This window comes from Amblyraja radiata, chromosome 33 (genome assembly GCF_010909765.2).
Source record: "Amblyraja radiata isolate CabotCenter1 chromosome 33, sAmbRad1.1.pri, whole genome shotgun sequence".
Taxonomy (NCBI): Eukaryota; Metazoa; Chordata; class Chondrichthyes; order Rajiformes; family Rajidae; genus Amblyraja; species Amblyraja radiata.
Genome location: NC_045988.1, coordinates 3,449,658 through 3,458,842, shown reverse-complemented (window position 1 = coordinate 3,458,842; position 9,185 = coordinate 3,449,658). Strand labels below are relative to the sequence as shown.

The window sequence follows — 9,185 nt, the reverse complement described above, 5'->3', positions numbered from 1 at the left end:
ATACCCTCTGATCCCCTTAGCCACAAGGGCCACATATAACTCCCTCTTAAATATAGCCAATGAACTGGCCTCAACTACCCTCTGTGGCAGAGAGTTCCAGAGATTCACCACTCTCTGTGTGAAAAAGGTTCTTCTCATCTCGGTTTTAAAGGATTTCCCCCTTATCCTTAAGCTGTGACCCCTTGTCCTGGACTTCCCCAACATCGGGAGCAATCTTCCTGCATCTAGCCTGTCCAACCCCTTAAGAATTTTATAAGTTTCTATAAGATCCCCTCTCAATCTCCTAAATTCCAGAGAGTATAAACCAAGTCTATCCAGTCTTTCTTCATAAGACAGTCCTGACATCCCAGGAATCAGTCTGGTGAACCTGCTCTGCACTCCCTCTATGGCAATAATGTCCTTCCTCAGATTTGGAGACCAAATGGTTTTTAATTGTTCATCCCACTCCCACTCTGACGTATCGGGGTTAGAGTGAGACCCAATGCAACTGACGGAACAGTACTTCGAGGGGAGGAAACTTGCAACATTCTCTGCTCAACCACGTTCCACTATCACCAGTTAACATCTTTGATCTTCTCCTCCTCAATATGGTGCGGTGTCAGATTTTGAAGCATCTGATGCAAATGCTGAGGCATCTGTGTCTGAGTAACTAGATTAGTGAAAGGTTTTTTTTTTGAGGTGTTTTACGAGAGGACTTGTTGAGATCATGGAACACCGTGAGGGTTGTCTTTGCAAAGCGTTGTACGTTTCTGACATTCAGCGGCCATTTACAATCTCTGGGGCAGAAGAGGAAAGGAATCTTTGCTTCTAGTGTGGTAATTGTGTTCTGGCCCCAAGTGATTGAAGCACTGATTTCAGGCCAATATATCTAATCAGCAGCTATTCTCTGCCCAGCTCTATTTTCAATAAGATGCTTAATAGCAATTTGCCTCCGTTGTAGCCACTAATTGAATTAAGTGCTGAGCAGAAATTAAACGTCACAATAACTGTGTTATCATGGCAGTCCCAAGACTGCAACTTCCCTCCACTAACTCTCCCCCTCCCCTCACCCCCTCCTCCTTGCCCCCCCCCCCACCTCCCTCCCTCTCTCCCCCCATCCCTACCCCTCCCCCTTCTCTCTCTCCCCTTCAATCCCCCCTCCTCCTCTCCCCCTCCCTCTACCCCTCCCCTTCTCTCACTCTCCTTCTCTCTCTCCCCCTCACTCTCTCTCCCCCTTTCCCCTCCCTCCCTCCCTCTCTCCTGCCACTGTGAGTGTTTTTTCCTGGGGGGAGAGGGGGGGAGAGGGGGAGAGAGGGGGAGAGAGAGGGAGAGAGAGGGGGAGAGAGAGGGAGAGAGGGAGAGAGGGAGAGAGAGAGGGAGAGAGAGAGGGAGAGAGAGGGAGGGAGAGAGGGAGAGAGGGAGAGAGGGAGAGAGGGAGAGGGAGAGGGAGAGGGAGAGAGAGAGAGATAGAGTCACGTGCCGTCATGCTGAGCACCACAAACCAGTGCATTCTGCTGTCAATAATGCTCCAGCTTCTTTGTCCTTGTATAACGTGAATAATCAACGTGAAAGCCATTAACATCTTCAAATCTATCAGTTAAAAACTAAATGATTGCTGATCGACCTGGGACTTTGCAGCCAGAGGTCCGTGTCATGACAGACAATGTCACGTGTATGGGGACATTCAAGTGCCATCTCATTATTGTACGTTCCCCAGAGAAATAAAAACTCCGCAGGAAAAATGGTAAATCGGTGGGCATCTAAAGAGGTAAAGGAGAATTTCAGATTTAAAGAAGGAATCTAATATTGGGCTGTTTAACAGCTGACTGGAAAATACATAGAGTTAGCTGATGTTGTAGCCACTATGAGAAGAACTTTTTTCACACAGAGAGTGGTGAATCTCTGGAACTCTCTACCACAGAGGGTAGTCGAGGCCAGTTCATTGGCTATATTTAAGAGGGAGTTAGATGTGACCCTTGTGGCTAAAGGGATCAGAGGGTATGGAGAGAAGGCAGGTACGGGATACTGAGTTGGATGATCAGCCATGATCATATTGAATGGCGGTGCAGGCTCGAAGGGCCGAATGGCCTACTCCTGCACCTAATTTCTATGTTTCTATGTTTCTATGTTCCACTGGCCAGGTTGGTATTGGGGCACACACACAGACCAGAAGGTGCACAAGTCTCCGTCTCGTTGACCAGGAGAAGGTTCAGAGTCACGATGGGAACTGTGACCAGAATGGTGAGCAACAATCATTGGAGATGGACACAAAATGCTGGAGTAACTCAGCGAAACAGGCAGCAGCATCTCTGGTGGGAAGGAATGGGTGATGTTTCGGGTCGAGACCCTTCTTCAGAGTGAGAGTTAGGGGAGAGGGAAAAGAGAGATATGGAAGGGTTAGGTGTGAAAACGAGAGATCAAAGGGGACAAAGCTCAAAGGAAATTGTAGAATCGATCATTGTTAGTTCTGGGAAGCACTGGCTGCTTTAGCGGAAGCATGAAACCTAGCGAGACTGACAACATCTACCTACTCTCTGGCATTGCACCCCCTTGGAACCAGAACAGCTGTAGTTAGTCAAACATAACGCCAATCAGAGGATGAAAGGCACCCCCTACATGACGTCTTTGGAGTGTGGGAGGAAACTGGAGAACCCGGAGAAAACCCACGCAGGTCACGGGGAGAACGTGCAAACTCTGTACAGACAGCACCCGTAGTCGGGATGGAACCCGGGTCTCTGGCGCTGTGAGGCAGCAACTCTACCGCTGTGCCACCGTGCCGCCCTGGGATGAGGGACGCTCACTGATGGATAGCTCTGATTTGCAACTACACGCTTTACAGAAAAGTAACAAGTCATTTTATTCAGCAAAAGAGATCGTTTGTCCTTGTCAGGCTTTGCATTTGAGATGCACAGACAGCAAATGAAAGAGCAGCTTGTTCAAACGGAGCTTGCTCCTCCACTTACAACTCTTTCTGGAGAAAATCAATTTCCCTGACGGAGAAGGGAAATATTTTGCCTAAACCTGGCAGTGTCAGTCCCGTAGATAGCCGCCTCTAGCGCGTCAGATGCTGAGGGAGGCTAAACCCACACCTGAACACACCCTTGTTTAAACCCCTGTCCCACTGTACGAGTTCATTCCAGGAGCTCTCCCGAGTTTGCCCTGATTCGAACTCGGAGATTTACGGTAATGGCCGCTCGTCGGTACTCGGGGCTCTCGTGGACATTTTTCAACATGTTGAAAAATCTTCACGAGTCTTCCCGTGCTTACCTGCCGTTAACGAGTCTTCCCGAGTACCTGCTGTTAGCGTTACGAGCCGCTAAGAGACGTCCCCGAGCTCCGACGTACCCGCTACGTTCATTCTCCGTGCTTACCACGAGTTTGATTTTTTTTAAACTCGGGGGAGCTCTTGGAATGAACTCGTACCGTGGGACAGGGCTTTTAGTTTAGTTTAGAGATACAGCGCGGAAACAGGCCCTTCGGCCCACCGAGTCCGCACCGACTAGCGATCCCCACTATCCTACACACACCAGGGAGAATTGACAATTTTACCAAAGCCAATTGACCTACAAACCTGCACGTCTTGTGCGTGTGGGAGGAAACCAAGGATCACGGAGAAAAAACCCACGCAGGTCACGGGGAGAATGTACAAACTCTGTACAGACAGCGCCCGTAGTCAGGATTGAACCTGCTTCACTATTGCTGTAAGGCTACAAATCTACCGCTGCGCCACCGTGCCGTTACTTATTATAGATATAGAAGGAGGAGTTGCCCGTTTAAAATGGAAATGCAGAGGAATTTCTCACTGAAGGTCGTGAGTCTGTGGAATTCTCTCCCTCGATAAGCTGTGGAGGGTAAATCAATGAATATATACAAGACGGATAGATTGGAGCGTTATGTGGTGCTGGACCCAGGACCTGATGAAGCATGAAAATACCCCCAGGGAGTGGGCTCAGGGGCTGCTCTGTGCATTCAGATTCTTTGTGGGCGAGGCTAATATCACGAATCAAAGAACGAATCAAAATGCTGGAGTAACTCAGCGGGTCAGGCAGCACCTCTGGGGAGAAGGAATGGGCGATGTCTCGGGTCGAGACCCTTCTTCAGACTGAGTATGTCAGAGGTGAGGGAGATAAGGAAGTATAGGAGCAGGGAGGTTCTACTGCAGTTGTACAGGGTCTTGGTGAGACCACACCTGGAGTATTGCGTACAGTTTTGGTCTCCAAATCTGAGGAAGGACATTATTGCCATAGAGGGAGTGCAGAGAAGGTTCACCAGACTGATTCCTGGGATGTCAGGACTGTCTTATGAAGAAAGACTGGATAGACTTGGTTTATACTCTCTAGAATTTAGGAGATTGAGGGGATCTTATAGAAACTTATAAAATTCTTAAGGGGTTGGACAGGCTAGATGCAGGAAGATTGCTCCCGATGTTGGGGAAGTCCAGGACAAGGGGTCACAGCTTAAGGATAAGGGGGAAATCCTTTAAAACCGAGATGAGAAGAACTTTTTTCACACAGAGAGTGGTGAATCTCTGGAACTCTCTGCCACAGAGGGTAGTCGAGGCCAGTTCATTGGCTATATTTAAGAGGGAGTTAGATGTGGCCCTTGTGGCTAAGGGGATCAGAGGGTATGGAGAGAAGGCAGGTACGGGATACTGAGTTGGATGATCAGCCATGATCATATTGAATGGCGGTGCAGGCTCGAAGGGCCGAATGGCCTACTCCTGCACCTAATTTCTATGTTTCTATGTTTCTATAAGGTGTGAAACCAGGACAAAGGGGATGGGGATCAAGGAATAGATCACTGCTAGCTGGGAGAAGGTAAAACGGAGAGGGAGAAAGTCAGACTGTTCGGAGAGCTGGGAAGAGGGATGGACGGAGAGAAGGGAACCTGAAGAAGGTTCTCGGCCTGAAACGTCACCCAGAGACGTCACCTTCTCTCCAGAGATGCTGCCTGTCCCGTTGAGTTACTCCAGCATTTTGTGTCTATCTTCGGTGTAAACCAGCATCTGCAGTTCCTGCGTTCACTTAATACCACAGACATGGGTCAAAGGAACCGTGCGAATGAAATGTTGATCTCACAGAAAGGTGAATGGATAAAACTCATCATTTTAAAATCTGGATTTGATACGTAGGTTGCATCTTAGAAAAGGGATAAGGAAGTGCTTGGAAGCTGGGAGCCTCCAGAGGAAAATATCTTCTGTGACGGAAACATTCCTCTCATCTTGCAATGATTGCATTCAGTAGGAGTGGGGATATTCTGCAGGCTGGTAGTTTATTTTGCAAACTGTAATGCTTGCCAGGTGAAGAAATGTCCGTCACCACGATATCATTTGCTATTTTATTGCGGAGTATTAGCCGTCCTCATTCTTGTCGTTCAGTGATCGCTCCCCGACCATCAAGTGCTCATTGAGCTCCAGCAGGGAAGCAACCAGCGGGAAGTCGGCGCCCTGCGGTGATCAGAGGGGCTGAGAGGAGCAGATTGAGCTGCGGGAGAGAGATGCTGGATCAGCTGCTGCGGTAGGCATCTGGGGATGGCGGTCAAAGCCAGCCGCCACAGCTGAGGGGCCACGCTGCCAGTGCTGGAGGGTTGGTCAGATCCATTCAGATCAGCCACGTGGATCAATGGGGTTGGCTGGGGCTCAGCGCTAACACCTTCCGCTGAGATCCCGGGCTCAAATGTCACTGAGCAGAGGAATCCAGCCTGACATTCCAGCAGAGTATCGCGAGACTGCCGCGTTCTTAAGGGCCTGTCCCACTTACATGTCCTTGGCACGCAAACTACGCGAGCTCGTGGTCGCGTTGAGCTGCGACGGTCCCGCGCGATTTCATGTATATGCGCAGCCGTGACGTCATTTGAAGATGGACACAAAGCTGGAGTAACTCAGCGGGACAGGCAGCATCTCTGGAGAGAAGCAATGGGTGATGTTTCGTGTCGAGACTCGACACGAAACGGTCCCGCTGAGTTAGTCCGGCATTTTGTGTCCATCTTCAATTTTCTTGGCCCCGCTCTGGGAGTAGAAGTGGGGGCGGATCCGGACCGCAACAGCCATGAGCCCCAGGCCGAGCTCGGCGATCGTTTGCCTGCTTCTGCTGCTGTTGGAGGTGAGACGTTGCGTCGCGTCAGGGTCTTGGGCCTGTCCCACTTTGGCCGTCAGTTACGCGACAGGCCGTTGGTGCGCGAAGATTTCATTCCCTACAAATATTTCGGAGCCCCATGTGATGTTGCGCACAACTACATACCCCTCTGATCACATTGAATGGCGTTGCTGGCTCGAAGGGCCGAATGGCCTACTCCTGCACCTATTGTCTATTGTCTATAAGGTTCTAATTGCCATGGATGGCCTTTTTTCGGCTGATTGCTAATTCATCGCTGCTGGAGTGGTTGCATTGGTATCAGTTTATTCACATGTAACTAGGTGATAGTCTGGTGTATAAGCAGATATGTGCACTGATTCGAATCGGATCTGGGTTGTGGAATGGCTTTGACTTGCTGTTTAATCAATAAGGAATGTTCTGCCCATGTAGCCCAGGCCCGGTGACAGCACCATCACACGAGAGAGCTGACACAGCAGACGCAAGTCCAGAAATCTTCTGCCTCATCTTACAAACCAGGAAACACTGGTTTATTAAATATTTACGGGAGGTTGCTGAGCGAGTTCTCTGGAGCAATGCAGCCTGCAACACGATAGTGCTGGTGACATGCCGGAGAACATGGTCACATCTACCCTCTGGGCAGCGGTAGAGTTGCTGCCTCATAGCACCAGAGACCCCAGTTCGATCCTGACTACGGGTGCCGTCTGTTGTATGTTCTCCCCCTGACCTGCGTGGTTTTTCTCCGGGTGCTCCGGTTTCCTCCCGCACTCCAAATACGTACAGATTTGTCCATTACTTGGCTACGGTATAAATTGTAATTTGTCCCTAGTGTGTACAGGGTTGTCCCTAGCGTGTACATGCTGGTGTACAGGGTTGTCCCTAGTGTGTACATGCTGGTGTACAGGGTTGTCCCTAGTGTGTACATGCTGGTGTACAGGGTTGTCCCTAGTGTGTGCGTGCTGGTCTGCGCGGACTCAGTGGGCCAGGAAGTGTTGTACTTCCGGTGGCGCTGGTGCCAGCAGCCTCCACCTACAGCCCGGTATCTTTTTGTTTTTTTGTTTATTTAGTTATGTAAAAGTGTGTTTTTTTGTGGTTTTTTTGTGTTTTTATGTGGGGGAAGAGGGTACGGTGCGGGGGATACCGTCCTTCAGCCGCTTCCTGGTGAAGACGCGACTATTATTCGAGTCGCGTCCTCGCCCCCCCCCCCTCCCCCCCCCAGCGGCCTACCTACCTACCTACCTACCTACCTACCTACAGGCCTTTCCTGCCGGGATCGACCAGAGCTCCAGCAGCGGCGGGACAGCGCTGATACATCGCGGGGCTGGCGATGCCTTACCGGGGATCGCCGTCTGGACCTGTGGCACCGACATCCTGGAGCTGCGGTTTGCGGAGCTCCCAACGCGGGCGGCGCTGATGGACAGCGCGGGGTCCTGCGACTCTGCCCGGCTCGGCCTGCGGACACGGGAGCTGCGGACTCCGGCTGCGGGAGGCGGCTGATCTGGAGGTCCGGGCCGCTGAGGAGGATGTTCACCGTTGGGGATCGGCGTCAGCGTTCCACCAGCCCGGCGTGAGGGCCTGAACATCGGGCCACCCGGGGCGGCGACTGCGGGTGCTAGGAAGGCCTCGACCACGAGTGAACATCTGGGAAGAACGGAGTGGAGGCTGGCTGGACTATGGTGCCTTCCTCACCTTGGTGCCACTGTGTTATGTTGTGTCGTGGACTTTCACTGTTTGTGCTTTTTTTTTAAATTCTATTTTATTTTTAATATGTTTTATTATTTATTATTATTTATTTATTTTTATGATACTGCCTGTAAGGGAAATTCATTTCGTTGTCTCTAACTGAGACAATGACAATAAATTTGAATACAATACAATACAAAGAAGGGCCTGCTTCCGCGCGCAGTACCTCTAAATTAAACCTAACTGGCAACAAAATGAAAGCTATGTCTTTGCGCACTAAACGTTATTCCCTCATCATGTACCTATACACTGTAACGGCTCGACTGTAATCGTGTGTTTGCCTTTCCGCTGTCTGGTTAGCGCGCAACAAAAGCTTTTCACTGTACCTCGGTACACGTGACAATGAACTAAACTGGAACTGGTGCCGACAGGAAGTGGGAGTGTCAGTGGTGGAGTATCAGAGGAAGAAGTGGCTCTTGATGACAGCTTGATGAATCTCCACGTAAGCCTCTTCCCCCGACTCATGATGTGCCAAAGCCCCCTCCCAGCTGGTGAGATTCAGCCCATGAAGCAGAGTAACGGAGAGATACAACAGCAAGTCTGCCTGCATCAAAATCCCACTAATGGCTCTTGTGTCCTCTCGCCTCTCCTCCCATAATGCAGCAATGGGAACACTTTGCCTTGATGCCAGGACCCCGTCTCATTTTGAACTTCTTCCCCGAACCGGCTCCAGGAAGGTCATGTCTGGAAAACTGACGCCCCTCATCGACAATCTTTAAGAAGGAACTGCAGATGCTGGAAAAATCGAAGGTAGACAAAAATGCTGGAGAAACTCAGCGGGTGAGGCAGCACCTATTCCTTCGCTCCATAGATGCTTTCCTGGTCTCGACCCGAAACGTCACCTATTCCTTCGCTCCATAGATGCTTTCCTGGTCTCGACCCGAAACGTCACCTATTCCTTCGCTCCATAGATGCTGCCTCACCCGCTGAGTTTCTCCAGCATTTTTGTCTGCCCCCTCATCTACAATGTTGTTGTAGTAATGGGCCTGTCTCACTTAGGCGATTTTTTAGGCAACTACAGCCGGCTAGTTTGTCGCCACATGTTCGCCGGTGGTTGCCGGGAGTAGTCTCCTCAGTCGCTCAAAAATTCACAGCGACTTTCCGATCGCCGCTAAATTTATCAACAACATTTTTCACCGACAGTGGGTTTGACGCCATTGAGCGTAGCTCGACTTCTCCTGACGTTGGTGCGGTCGTAGGTTGTCGCCAGGATGATGTAGGTTGTCGCCGGTTTTTCGGCGACCCGCTACGACTGTGACAGTCGCCTAAAAAAAATCGGCAAGGGGGACAGGCCGATAAATCTGCGTCTTATCAGAAGGGCTGAGTGTGTGAGTCCAAAAGTGTGGCGTCTGGAGTCCCACACAATGACTC

The 9,185-nt window shown here is 50.5% G+C and overlaps 1 protein-coding gene across 1 annotated transcript in view; it reads right to left on the bottom strand.

Moving 5' to 3' along the window:
• The window catches only part of nectin1 (nectin cell adhesion molecule 1), a 349,415-nt gene that overhangs the window by 34,340 nt on the left and 305,890 nt on the right, over positions 1-9,185 (bottom strand). The window lies entirely within an intron of this gene.